We start from the raw sequence: 14,957 nt of genomic DNA on the forward strand, positions 1-14,957 counted from the left end.
GCTGAACGTAAAAAAAAATATTTTGTTCGTAACCGAGTGAAATAGACGAGGGTGAAACATACGATGGGGCTGCGTGACAACAGCTGTGACATATAATATACATAATTATGTATAACCTCACAATAAACCCAGTTGACAATTGTTAAGGAAATAGATCGATTTTTAAAACGACTTTTATCGAAGTATGGTATCGAATCAATCTGTAAACTTATGGAATCCTAACATCAAAACGAAGGTTACCTGGTTAACGCACAAAATTATGTGAAAACGTGGAAAGTTAAAATTACAGCCCAAAAATAAAAAAATAAAAACAATTTTAAACGAAATTGTGACAAAAAATAACAAATTTACATTTTCTGTTGAGCGAGACTTACTTGCTAGATTGTTTAATTGCTTAAAATCGATAATTTTGGTTCTACGAAATCTCTAGATACCCTATTAAAAACTCTTGTTGTATTTTTGTAGTTAGTTTATTTATCTCGTAGCTACATCATCTTTGTCTTTACATCAGAACCTTATTACCATTGTGATGGTTTTGTGAATTGGGAGCTTATTTTTTAATGAGAGGAAAATCGTGTCACGTTCTAATATAAAGATTATCGGGAACATTTGTAAGCTAAGGATAAGTAAAGTTAGTAATTTTCACATGTTTTATTCATAAACATATGTTTTGTCAGATATACCACTAGATGGCGTTCTTATGTCGCTGTGATATGATATACTCGTAGGAGGACATACTTCAGAAAATGAATAGAATTTGAATTAGGTCCAATTTTCCCTGTTAAATTATAATGTGTCATTAATTATGAGCCATTGAACATCAGTTACATAGTTTTAGTAGTCTATACGGACAAATCAAGTGAACTATTTTTTGGATGTCGGTAAAAGTTGCTTGGCTGTCATTTAGTCAGGACTTTTCTGGTCGGTAGAGTTATTGGCTTTTCCAATATATAAGAGAAAGATTGTCAAGTGAGGGAGAAAAACGGTTTTTAAAAACTGAATACGAAAAATAGTGCTGGTCTCAAGAGAATTACTAGATTTAAGTACAGGTTTACAAGATTGTAGATAATATGTTGTCGCTTACGAAACGTTCTTTGGACATTTAAATTTTATATTAGATCCAATATCGGTTCATATGAATTTACAGTGCCCCCCTGTTTTAATGTAAAGCGCAATATTCTTTAGAGAAATATCTCTGTAAGGTAAGGTGAGGTAAGGTATCGTGTTTCTCAAAAATATGTCTAAACTTGTCAGGTTTTAGTGTGAAAATATTGAGGAGTTCATTTAGAAACTATATGTGTTATGTTTTACGTCTGTATTGAGATAAATAATATGAAATTTGCAAGTAAGTCTGTACTTTTACTAAGTCGGTTCATTTGAAATGGACTATACTGTAGGCTAATTCGCCCATTGCTTACATAGCTTCCGTGGTGTAATGGTTAGCGCGCTCGGCTATGAAGCCGGGAGACGGTGGTTCGAATCCACCCGGGAGCATCCGCTGGAGTCTGAACTTTTTTTTTTTACTTTTTTTGAACGTTTTTTTTTCTATTCTGAATATGTTTTTCTTAATAATTTTTGATATAACGTAAAAAAAAACCCTGTTTAATTTCAAATTTTGATGTTTTAGTTTTATTTTTATTTTATTTCCTATTTTATTTTTTATTATTTTATTCTTTAAGCATTGTTTAATAATAAAATATTTTTTACTCGACTGTCAAGGAAGGGTTATGTTTTTCGCGCGTATCTTGTATGTTTGTCTTTCTTTATTTGGTCGGCTCTAACAAACGGTTGGAGGAATGTTGACAATTAAGGTGTCATTATATTCGTCTCAATGACCCGAGTGTCCTTAAATAGGTGTTAGAAAAAAATCAAAATAGCGGACCTTTGGCGCGAAATATTAACTCATTTCAAAAAAAAAGTTAACCGAACCTATCGAGTAGGGTATCAAAATTAAGGAAATTAAAAGGAGATTACACATAAATTATTTAATATACATATATATGTGCCACATAGAAATGACTGTCTGAGTAAATAAGTAGCATTGCAGACAGCAGACATCAACGCAAAGGGAAAACGCGGAAGTTTAGCGTGCTGGAATTTTATACGTAGGTTCTTTATATAGCGTAAATGAGCACTACGAGGATAAAATAGGATAATACTGTTTGAACATCTTTTGATTTTGAAGCAGATACCTACTATGAAACATTGTATTTGGCTTTCTTGATAAAAATAATGAAACGCCTATTTCACTGTTTTGGGAAATTCTACTTCAGCTTTTTAATGAATTTACTTGTTATGTATCTATAGCTTTATTATCAATTTTCAGACTTTATAGGATAAGGTTATATTCGAGTACTTAAGACGACTGTAGCTCTCCTTTTTAGATTTGACTAAGTAGTGTATGGGTTAAATACATAAGAGAAGAAAAAATAGAATGTTTATTTTACAAATAGTCTAACATTTTTTTTTATAAAAGTATGTAATTTACACTAGATAAAACATATATATGTTACAGTCAAAATGATCAAATAGCTATTATACATAATGACTGGTTATTATGTATAATATCTAATTTGTGCAGACAATGTGATAAATTATACACTTTATCCGGCTGCTATATATAATAGCAGGTCAAAGTTAGTCAAAGCAATAAATATGTTATAAGCCCGAAATACGGTAAATCATAAGATCAACTCAAATTATTAACGATGAATTATCAACGTCATCTTGGTTTTTGTATTACAGTAACTATGAATCATATAGTCTTGGTCCAAATAATAGTGAAATCATATAAATCATCAAATCATATAAATTCAGTATGTACCTAAAATATAAATAAGCAATCAGAGATAATAGTAAGGCATTAATTTTTATTACTCCACCCCATAGCTGATTTACGTACATCGTGTACTGGGCGTAAAACATCTCAACGTGTCTATTATTCGACCTGTATATCATTATAAAATTACAAAGAATATAATTATGCTTAAGAAAAGTTCAAATAAAAACTTCTAATCTTAACCTATACTTGTTTTATTACTTTATCCAAGTCTTTGAAGATACTATATATAATGGCTGGTTAATATGATTAATTCCGTGTTATTTATCACTTTGACCAAATTGAGTAGATATTATACATAATGGCTAGATAATATGCATAATATCCCCATTTATCACTTTGGCTGTAACATATACACAATTACGTTACCAGGTAACGTAATTATAACTAGGCAAGTAAACTTCAGTATGTGTAATATTAAGGTACATAACTATTCACACGAAAAGCTACGAATAGACCCAATGCTTCCGATGAATAGTCCGTGCGCATTTATTATTAGTGATTCAGAAACGGATAAATCCATACGAGCAAGTGTTCAAATGCCGCTGAACACTAATCATTTACGAGTTTGCAACCGTTTTCATATCACTAGGGGAATTAAATTCATTGATAGTAAATCTATTCAAATAAAACATTGGAACGTCGTCTGTACTTTAAAAAAAGCTACCCTTTAAGCCATTTTGAAAGCATACTTTTATGACAAATAAAAGCTATTTATTAGTCATTTATTATTTCAAAATTAAAAAGCTTTTAAAAATATATAATAAAAATAAAAGATTTCATAATAAAAGATTTTGAATAAAAAGATAATAAGATATTTCAAAGAAAAGTTTTTAAATAATAATAATATTTTTATCTATCTTCTTCTATACTTATAATAAATCTGTAGAGAGGTCAATTCTGTACATGATATTTCTAAAAGAACTATCAGGGGGTGATTAGGTATCGATACTGATGCTACAAATGCAATTAGTAAAATTTATGCCTGTCTGTCTGTCTGTATAACCGTTATAGAAACAAAAACTACTCGACGGATTTTAACTAAACTTGGTACAATTATTTTCCATACTCCTGAACTGCTTATAGTATATTTTACATCATGCTAAATTCAATAGGAGCAGAGCAGTGAAGGGAAAAGTTGGGAAAACGGGAGAAGTTACTCCATTTTTTAGCTTTCGTCGCGTGTGCAACCTTAATGGTTAAAGCTACACAGAACACGTATGACGAAAATGTTCTCCTTAAAATTATATAAAAAATATCCCACGACAGCATATGTCTATCTTTTATAGTTGACTCACAATAACACGTGTAACTCCCGATAGCTTAGCAGTTCGAAGCTTCCTGAATATATATGTCTACTCCTATGTTTATAACACTCTCAGTCATCCCTTATTAAAAAAGTTAACAATATTAACTATTCCATAAACATAAATCATAGAAATCATACCCCTAAGTGATAAGGGTTGTTCACCCTTAACATTTTTTTATTTATATTGCAACACAACGTTTGCCGGGTCAGCTAGTTTAAATATTTTTATAAAAACTCAAAATTTCTTAGCATATTATCTGATTCACATTGAAAAAATAAACCAAAGCTCAAATATTTATATTTAATTATAGCTATATTTAACAAAAACTATTTTACATAATATAATTAAATTTGAATCCTTATTATCTGTGTTTTACTGACAATAATATTAAAGGGTTTAAAAAGAAAGGTGTTTGTTGTACGTCTACATTTAAGAAATTATAAGACAACGTCTGAAATAGTAAGCGTATCGTACTCGTATTAAACTTAGATCCGTAGCAGACTAGCTACATTTTAACATTTTTATGGAAATTTCATGTCGTAGTGGTAACCATGTCGGTCTAACACGTGTGTGTTCCAAATTCGATCCCTGGTCACACATAAAGTGTGTGCATGATTACCAATAACTAGGAACATTATGGGGTATTATGATAATAATAATAATATAATGATGTTCTAATGCATTTAGAATAAACGTAACCGTTGTAGTAATTTGCCTTTAACTTTGACAGAGTGTAAAGAATATGAACGCGGGAAATTATATGGGAAATTTGGATTAAATTAAAGTAGGTACACAATGGCCTGGTAAGAATCTGATCACTGATATAAATTGTCTTTATATTACGCTTCATCAAATTGAACTCTGGACAGAGGCTTAGTAACCGTTTTTGTCTTTTAGGTATTGAACCCTAAATGGGTCGGTGAATCGCATGTCTCACAAATCCGCTGTAGCTAGTTTGTTAAGGCCCTTATTAGTACAAGTACGTGTCACGTGCTGCCTCCACTGTCACGGCGAAATACGAAACGTAACCTTATTACCTTTGTTCGTAAAACCGTCGTGAGAAAATGCATTCAGAAAATCAAGACTTATGCGCACTACATACTAAGAAGCGTAAGAGGTCTGAAATACAAAAGGTGTTTGAGTTTTACAAAGTCAGTACGAACGGTATAAAGACTTTGTTATTTGCTTTATACTGAAATTAAATTTGCATATCATTAATTTTTATTTCCATTGTTGAAATAAAAATTGGTTGATAACGCTCAGAATTCATAAACGGCTAACACAGACCACACTTTTGGTCTGTGACCAAGAATTAAGGCATTTCAAATTACTCCTTAAAAGCGCTTATGGCCTATTTCAGCTAAGACTTCAATCCTACTTGTAACTGACTACAGACGTATATGACTGGCAGGAAGTAACAGGTAGTCTGTATATGTAAGTGCAATGATAACGAAGGGATCATGTTGGGCAGAAACATAGATTAGTAAAGATTCCTCACTTCTAACAAGAAAACGTAACCAGTTGTGATAATTGAAATAGTTGCGTAAAAAACTTTTGCCACGTCTCCGTGCTAAAATGTCCCTAAAATATTTGAAATACTTATTTATTTATTATGTAAATTACGCAGTATTATTTATTTATTCCTAAATTTTCTCAAACAATGTTTTTATTTGTCAAGAATTCAAAACAAATAACTGACAAATCAGCCTTTTTGTGGATTCATTCAATTTTAAGGCGGCGAAGTATCAAAGGGTAGAAATATGCACTGGGGGCCTACCACCATCTTTTAAAAACCATCATAGTTCAGAAAAGTTTTATTTTCTCCTTAAAACAGTAAAAAAATCCGTCATACAGTTGAACAAACTTAAACCTTTATTAATTTTTCGCTTAACCATTGTATAAAACCAACTGAAATTGACATATTTTGCTTAAAAAGTTAAAATTCCTGCAAAAAAAGTAAAAGTATGATTAAAATAATATTGTTTTAAGAGATGGTAGTAACCTCCCTGGAACAATTCGTATAGTACGAACATATCGTACTGGGTGCACAATACAATGAAACAACAGTTTCAATCGACACATTTAGTCATCTATAATTGTAGGTTCTATCTATAGTCAGCGTTACTTCCAGTGGTCTAAATGTCAGGCGTTGCGGTCTCATGTGTCATATTAGTATTTTAGTTGTACTAATACAATATGAAGACTGTCATATTAACAGCATTGTAAAAGGTAAAAGTCAGTAAACAGTTTTCATTTTAGTATTTTAATTTAAAGCAATATCTGTTGCTTAATAATTAACAATAAATTGTAATTATTTTGTATTTTTACCCGACTGCGGAAGGTAATGTTTGTCGACCTACCTATATATTATATATATAATTCTCTTGTCATAATGTTAGTTACCGTACTCCTCCGAAACGGCTTTACCGATTTTCACAAAATTTTATATGCATTGCATATTCAGTAGGTCTGAGAATCGGCTACTATCTATTTGTCATACCTCTAAGTGATAAGGGTTGTTCACCCTTAACATTTTATTATTTATATGGCAATACAACGTTTGCCGGGTCAACTAGTATGTATATAATATTCTTAAGCACGCCCTTTAGGCGAAACGACTTAACGGATTTAATATTTGAGATGTCGTTGGATTCGTCTAAATTGTATTATGTAACTAATATATAACTAATAGATAAATAAATAAATAAATAAACGCTTTCTACACTCACAGCCCCACACTAGGATTCCCTGTGTCGTGGGTGCCATGGACACACACATAGACAAATACACAAACACCCAGACCCAGAAACAGAAATCTAAATTCATCATTAAATATCTGTCTGGCCGGGGATCGAACCCGGGACCCATTGCGCGTCAGACCGGTATGGTGGCCGCTCCGCCACGCGGGTCGTCAATTGTGGTAGTGACATAGTCTCTACACAGACTACATTAGTAAGGGCTCGAACACAAAACTGCGATGCGACGCGATGCGAATTCGCAACGCAGAAAATTGCGATGCGAATTGCTGCGATGCGATATCGTGCGGCGTAGCGTCTCTCAAGGTGACCAACAACAACAACCACTGTGCGATGCGAATCAATTCGCAAGTTCTTGCGATGCGTCGAGGGAGCTCGCAGATTTTTGCGATGCGACGTCGCATCGCAGTTTTGTGTACGAACCTTAAGCAGCCGAGGTTTTTTGTTTTGTTGTCTAGTTATATACTACACTGTACATTTTATATATTTACAGGTTTAAAAATATCATTCAATGACCTTAAGTGAATGCTTCTATTATTCATGATTTGTTTAGTTGATTTGTATACAATAGCTCTGAGCAAATAACCTGTGATAACAAAAAGTTGCCGCATTCTGCGGAGGTGGTAATATTTAAGTTTTTATTTCTTACAATTAACTGATGTTAAACGATTTTTTTGCAATGGACATTTTAATAATGACATCTTAGTTTTATGAGTAAGTTTACAGTTACGTATAGCCATTTCAATTTTTTTGAATTAAACAGTGCTTTCATTTTGAAATACTAATGTTTACCTAAGATCGATATCACATTTCTGCTTAAAAATTTGCTTATTCGATCTTTCGTTGTGAACAAATATATTATATAGATTGGTTATTAATAAAGAACGATAGTGATGAAGGCACAGATCTTTTTAATTTAAGAAAATTAAACATAATGCAAAACTATTAAAAAGATAGTTCCTACTTAACCCATATACCTATAATAATATATTACGTATAAATCTTAAATAGTGTGGTCTTAAAGTGCGTACTGAGCATTATGGGAATAAAGGATTGTTATGACATGATGTCCGTTATGAGAATGCGTCAAGGTTACGTTGTAATCTTTTGTATAAGATTATTTTTAAGGTAGTAGAACCAGCTGTGGTTCGACTCCGGCGGCATCACCGCCACACCTATTCCTTCCTTATAACAGCAGTGTTAAACGCTATTGTGTTCTGGTTTGAAGGTTGTGGTAAAGAGACAAACTTATCCGTGGTATTCGAGCTTAGTCCTCAGGGGTAGTGACGCATTCGAGAGCGACCTCAGGTAGGAGTCTAAACTTACCTGGGTTTGATAACAGTCCATGGGCGGCAGTAGCCACTTACCATCAGGTGAATAGCATGCTCATCTGCTACTCATATATATTGTATATAAAATATATATCATATATATAAAATAAAAAATATAAATGTTATAAAAATGGTGTAGCAAACGAACTTGCAGTGCACCTTATGTTAAGTGGCCACCGCTGCCCATGTCAATGAATAACTCTTAATAGAAATAGTAGTGTTACATAAGTCCAATTACCAGATCCGTTGCAACTCCTGTTTACTAAGATCATCGCCTGGTATAATTCAGTCGGTATCCACGGCCTACCACCCAAACGAAAATGATTTATGCTAGAAATGGGTTTGGTAATGGTATCTTGCTGGTCAAAGGATACAGCCCTACAACGTATCCTTCCCATATTAACAGAATTTATAACTCAACTATTGAAGAAAGTCCTTCCTTAAAAGTGTTTTGTATATTTTCATCGAAGCAGTAGAAAGACCAGCTTATATTCTGAACTTAATAACTTAATTGCTTCTAAGGCTAACATGGGAAGAAAAAGAGTTACCGGGAATGACAATTTTGACGACGCAACTCTAATTGTGGATTAGTATTAGGATTTAAACAAGAACAAATATATTAATGTCTTACAATGGGTATATTTACATGTGACTTTTATCTACCTAATTATGTATGTAAACTTTCAACAGAAGTCAGATTCTTATTAGCGAATTATTAAAAACCTATAAATACTCTTCGAAAACCAGAGCTTGCAAACCAACAGGCAGACAAGCGCAGCACACACAATATTGCATACTTATCTAATAACCTTTAAAATTAAATTTAGGTTAGCTAAATAATTAATAATTATCAAAATTTGTTTCTAAAATCGCAAAACAAGGTACAAAATGTATCACAGTCTATAAAATCAATGCACGGTTGAAAGATTCGACAATGACCATAATTTAACAAACCACAAATGTGACAGTAGTGTTGATTAAATTCGCTCTCAAATGTTGGAATATGCACTGATGAACTAACAAACTATTTAGGTATGTATTTATTACGTAGTTCTAATTAATTACAGATTCTATGTCGATAATGTCTCACGAGCTCCGAGCTATAACGTAATATCGTGCATTTCTAACATTTCGAAAGAGTATTACTAGTTTTATTCCACTTACAAATTTATTGTTCGATGTATAATATTAAGAAATAATTATTTACCTTGGCAAAGTTGTTTACTATTTCCAAGACGTCCCGAAGATTGCACGACCATCAAGAAGCGCACAGGCAGATATTAATGTCTAAAATTAAACATTGGCGCCGAACGGTTGCTGGAACAGATTGTTCTATTTCTAAAACGATCCGATTTCAAACAACGCCATCTAATGGCAACAGCTTGAAATTATATTGTTGTTATGTATAATAATGTTGCCATCATTGTCATGTATATGTTATGGGTTGTTGTTAGTTAAGAATCGTATGTAATCTGTTACATAGAAACATTCTTGAAATGTCCGTCCGTGTCTGTGATTATGAAATGCCTGTCATTTCCTAAATCGATTGTTTTATTGAATGGTATTAAAGCTACATTTTACGTGCGGAGGGTAATGTTTTTCAAGCGTTTTTACGTATGTTTGTACGTTTAATATGGCATGTCTTGCAGCCCAATCTACTTGACGGATTTTAAGACATTAGGTGTCGTTAGATCTGTCCCTGTAGCTCCGGGACCAGAATAGGACTACGGTATCCCCAGCCTGTCGTAAGAGGCGACTAAATGGAGGCTCCAGGTTGCGGGCGGCGCGAACCGTCTAGCAAGCGACCCCGAGAAGGACGGCGGTATGTGTGGTCGCATAGCATCGTGAACACCAGACGGTGTGGTGAGCCCTGAACTCACCTGAGCGGAGCCCGAAGGGGCAACGCGTTCAGAGGACTCCGGTTGCATTCCGTTGGAGATCCCGGAGTCCCCTTAGCAACGCCGAGAACGGCCACCGGGGGGATTGTAGTGCGGTAAAAATCCCACATAACCTTGTGTCGCTCCCACGGCACCTTTTGAAGGTTTCCCCTTCGATAACAAAAAAAAGTTGTCCTTAGATTGAACAAAGACTTTATTTTAAGCGGCGGTTTAAAGCTTTTATAATAATTCTCTAGTTATTTTTCTCTGGATTATATTTCGGCTTACCTTGAAAAAAAATTAAACAGATTTTGGCAGAAATGGCGTGAGTAAAAAGACGAAGAAACTTTTAGGTATTGAAGTTGAGTAGAAAGAAGAAGAGTAACGTTTTGACATAATTATATTAATGTAAATGTGCAATAATTACACCGGTCTACAGAATTTTTGAGCATGGGTTATACATACGTTATTTTTATTCCTTTTATACCTAGAAATAAGAAAAAGAACAGAAAATAGTTCTGAATTTACTTTTATGTGTACAAATTGGAAAATTCAAATCAATGAAAATATAGGGTCTTCTAACAAGGACTTCCGAACTTTGAAAGTTGATAACGGTCATCTTACTGAAGCAACATCTGTCAAATTAGTTTTAATTTATTCAGTTTGTTTTGCCAAATTACCATGGACGTTTATAGCATTCAACAACACGAACAAATAATACAATTATTGTATCAAAAAGCTATTCTGTTCGGGCAACGCGTGCTACAATCGTCCGCTACCGCGTGGTCGCCATAATCGTCCTACCGAGAGGACTATTCGCAATCTGGGGGATAAATTAAAGTCTACTGGGTCATTAAATGATTGACTAACATCCGTATATCAACGAAACGGAAGATCTGCCGAAAACATCGCCGCTGTCCGTGAGAGTGTGCACTAGAATCTGAGACAGTCGATTTCCCGTCGCCCATATGAACTCTGCCTTTTGCAGACCATAACCATAAAAGCCGTGCGGACATTTGAACGATGTTATATTCTACACATAATGGCAGCAATAAGTCCTTCAAACGAAGCAAAAATATCGATAATATATCACACACAATTTGTTTTATATAATTTTAAAGATAGGAAACGCTCAATAATACATGAAAAATGGACACAGTTGATTTATTAAAAGATACACAAACATCAATTAATGATACATTCTTATAATAGAAATTTTAAAATAGAATGCAAGTACTTATTAATCAACACTAAACAGTCGTTGGTAGATCCGGATAATATGTTTTCTTTGATTTTTTATCTTTGTGTGGATTCACAATACAAAAATAACAATCTATGCGATGATTACTGAGTATCCTCCAAAATCTTGGCACTGCAAACTTCATTGCTCTTTTTTCACCTCGGTACCAACCTACAATAAAACGTACCATATTATAACCTAATTAAAGTTATTATAAAATAGTTATTAAAATAAAAAAATGAATATAAACTCACCGTCCAGAATATTTCTGCAAGTGTTACCAGACACAATATGTGAGGCCCATTTTTTATCTTGATTTTTAACAGGTATACAGATGGAAGTAAGTTGGTATGCCTCGGAAATCTTTAAATTTGTACATAAATCGTCCTTTTTCTCTCATATTGTCATAAATTCGCCGCAAATATAATAAAATATGTCGGCGTCTCGTTTACAACATCTCGAAGTCATTTTGTACAGACTGATACAACGAAAAATAAAATGAATTACGTTTTTCCTCTGAAATAAGCAATCACTTACTTTCGTACACAAGGAGCGATGCAAGAAACACTACACTCCGCCCCCTTGCCACTCTTTTGACAACGTTAGTGTGCCAAGACCGACTTTATTGGGCTCGAAAATAAAAAAAAATGTTAAATTGCTCTAATTTCTATAAAAGCAAATATTATCGAATTGTAATTTCATTTTTTTATATATATTTGCTTATATAATCAGAATATATTAAGTAAAACTCATGCACAAAACAAAATTAAAAAATTGTTGACCTATGTTATGTTTCAGAAATTTATTTTAATCATAGCACATAGATTTCCTAGGAATCAAATTGAGAATATAGGCAGTAACCGCCTCGCTCCAAAATTATTAATATACATTTTGCGTTAACCAACATGCTCAGCCAAGCGGTGATTACGGCAAAACCTACGTTTATATAGAAGGCCTATGGCAAATACAATCTCAACTAAATCGATTAGGTTATATTCGAGGTTAGCGGTTGGATGTTAGCGTATTTGATCATAATAGCATATACCTATATCATAATATGACTCCGGTACAGGCTGGATACAAACTTAGTAAGCATATTGTATGCTTACTAATCTTGTATCCATAACTTGTACAGCAGTGATAGCACAGACCTGGGTACAAATCAAATACAGGTCTGTGAGTGAAGTTTATTTACTTTTTTGTTTACTAGCGGGAACCCTTCAAAAGGTACCCTATGTCGTGGGAGCGACACGGGGTGATGTGGGATTCTTACCGCACTAAAACCCCCCAGGTGGCCGGCCTTGGTGCTGCGTAGAGGACTCGGGGATCCCCAAAGGAACGCAACCGGATTCCTTTTAGTGCGTTACCCCGTCGGGCTCCGCCCAGAAGCATAACGCTCGCCACTCCGTCTGGTGTGCACGACGGTATGCGACCACACATACCGCCGTCCTTCCCGGAGCCGCTGGCCGGGCGGTTCGACCTCCCACTCTAGCCACTCGCAACCCCGGAAGCCCGTTTTAGTCGCCTCTTACGACAGGCAAGGGATACCGTAGCCCTATTTTGGTCCCGGAACTATAGGGACAATAGCAGTGATAGCCTAGTGGTTTAGAAACTTAGCCTCTTGATCGAGGGGTTCGAAGCCCAGATCGCACCTCAAATTTTTCAAACATCGCCAGGAAAGCTGCATACCTAAGTAATAAAAAAAAAATAGTTTTCAAAGTTTAACAACAATGTAAATTTAAACAATAAACAATTTAACACTATTTAAAATAAAATAAAACTAATAGTAAACTAATAGTTTAGTTTTCAAAGGTACGTGAAGTCTACCAGTTCGCATTTGACTCGCGGTGGACTATGGCCTAATTCTTCTCATTCTGAAAGGAGAATCGTGCCCAGCAGTGGGACAGTATTGAGTTGATGATGATGATGACGATGATTATGATAATAATTTGTGTATTAAGTGACACAGAGAGTGAAATGAGTAAGAACTGGCTTAAATATTATAACAACTGGTTTAAGCATTGAGTTAAATTCGAACTTCATTTATTGTCCGGCGTTAAAAATTAAATTGAAGTAGATAAAAATGTTATAGATAATAACTACACATTGGTTATGAGTAAAATAAAAATTAAACTAATATAATACAGAAAAAAACTCTTTATTTAATACTAGCTGACCCGGCAAACTTTGCCACCTCAAAATCTATTTTTCAAATATATTTCATATAAAATATAGCCTATGTTACTCGTAGATAATGTAGCTTTCGAATGGTGAAAGAATTTTTAAAATCGTTCCAGTAGTTTTTGAGCCTATTCATTACAACCAAATAAACAAACAAAGTTTTCCTCTTTATAATATTAGCGTAGATTATTTTTAACTACACCTTTTTAACGAAAATCATAAACTAAATCTTAAGAATTCTATTTTTCCCGATATGTCATACTTGCAAAATCGATCATAGTCAGCGTAAATTAAGTTGTCAAGAAGATCGAATGATGGTTGCTACGTATCGTTAACTACGTATCGTTGTTAGCAAGTGTAAGGTTTAAGACTAATTATCTTGCTTATTATACGGTATACATTTTTTATAAAGTGTGGGTATCGTTAAGGTCTAATATTTGTGTTATTTACCGCTCGTTATTAAAAACAGTATATTCATATTTTATCTACCAAATATCAAATATCAAAGAAATTGTAAAATGCCGATATTTGGCAAGAAAATCATTGGATAGATTGATTATTAATAGCAGGCGTAAGACGTTAAAAGCAGTGATGGTCGAAACTCAGCCTATTGATCGTGGGGTCCGAAGTTCGACTCCCAGGCAGTTACAATGCAGAAATAGGTGTGACTTGACGGTGGTGACACCAAGAAAGGGTTCTACCGTCAGTCTTCCTTCTTATGTCCCATTTATTTTAAGTAATTCGCGTTCATGCTCTATCCGTGTAGCATGGTGCGTGTATACCTTGTCCGCGCCTGACGTCTCTTTTATTTGACTTGCGTCCCTCGTGTACAGTCAGCTGCAAAAGTAGATAGATAGATTAAGATTTCAAAAATACCTATACACTATATATTATCATACTGACGATATATCTATGACTAGAACCATAATTAGACAAACGTCGTAAAGTTTCAAAAGTAGATCAACACTACAGTGTGTGATGTCTATCTTTTTATTGTTGCTTATATTATTTTTGTTCATCTACTAACGAAGCTGACTGTACGTATAGTATGTTTACGCATATAACGCTATTTCTGAGTAATCGATAATAGATATACTTTAAGGCATTCTAACCACAAAATAAAAACTAACAGAAGGCATTCTCATGTATTTACTTCATTTCCTATACCATTTCTTCATTTCTTATGCCATCGCGCTAGGGTTGTATACTTTAACTGATGCACTCATACTCCAAACTCACACTAGCCCGCATAGTGAAAAACGTATTTTACAAGATTAAAACAAAGCAATTAACATAGTTTTACAATACAAATAGTTTTCACAACAATAACAAAACACATTTTTTTACATTTTACAATGTACACAATGGAAAATCCCTAGTAACTTCTAAACGGATTATTACCTTAGGGTAATTAGTTCCTTTT

At 33.9% G+C, this 14,957-nt stretch overlaps 1 protein-coding gene, 1 long non-coding RNA gene and 1 other non-coding gene across 3 annotated transcripts in view; 1 reads left to right on the forward strand and 2 right to left on the reverse strand.

The window, feature by feature from the left end:
* The window catches only part of Smyd4-2 (SET and MYND domain containing, class 4, member 2), a 32,153-nt gene extending 22,606 nt beyond the window's left edge, over positions 1 to 9,547 (reverse strand). The window contains exon 1 of the mRNA XM_073074865.1: positions 9,444 to 9,547. The gene's annotated coding sequence lies outside the window, so the exon portion shown is untranslated. The remainder of the gene's footprint in view (positions 1 to 9,443) is intronic.
* On the forward strand, positions 1,422 to 1,494 carry TRNAH-AUG (transfer RNA histidin (anticodon AUG)). Its single transcript has one exon. It is a non-coding gene; the product is annotated as a tRNA-His (tRNA).
* A 1,715-nt stretch (positions 9,548 to 11,262) lies between the features above and the next one.
* On the reverse strand, positions 11,263 to 11,681 carry LOC140743118 (uncharacterized). The gene is made up of 2 exons (XR_012102381.1): positions 11,608 to 11,681; positions 11,263 to 11,524 (listed from the first exon to the last, which is right to left on the reverse strand). It is a non-coding gene; the product is annotated as an uncharacterized LOC140743118 (long non-coding RNA).
* Positions 11,682 to 14,957: the final 3,276 nt, after the last annotated feature.

This window comes from Epargyreus clarus, unplaced genomic scaffold, assembly GCF_041222505.1.
Source record: "Epargyreus clarus isolate Ecla_fem2 unplaced genomic scaffold, WU_Ecla_fem_2.2 ptg000007l, whole genome shotgun sequence".
Taxonomy (NCBI): domain Eukaryota; kingdom Metazoa; phylum Arthropoda; class Insecta; order Lepidoptera; family Hesperiidae; genus Epargyreus; species Epargyreus clarus.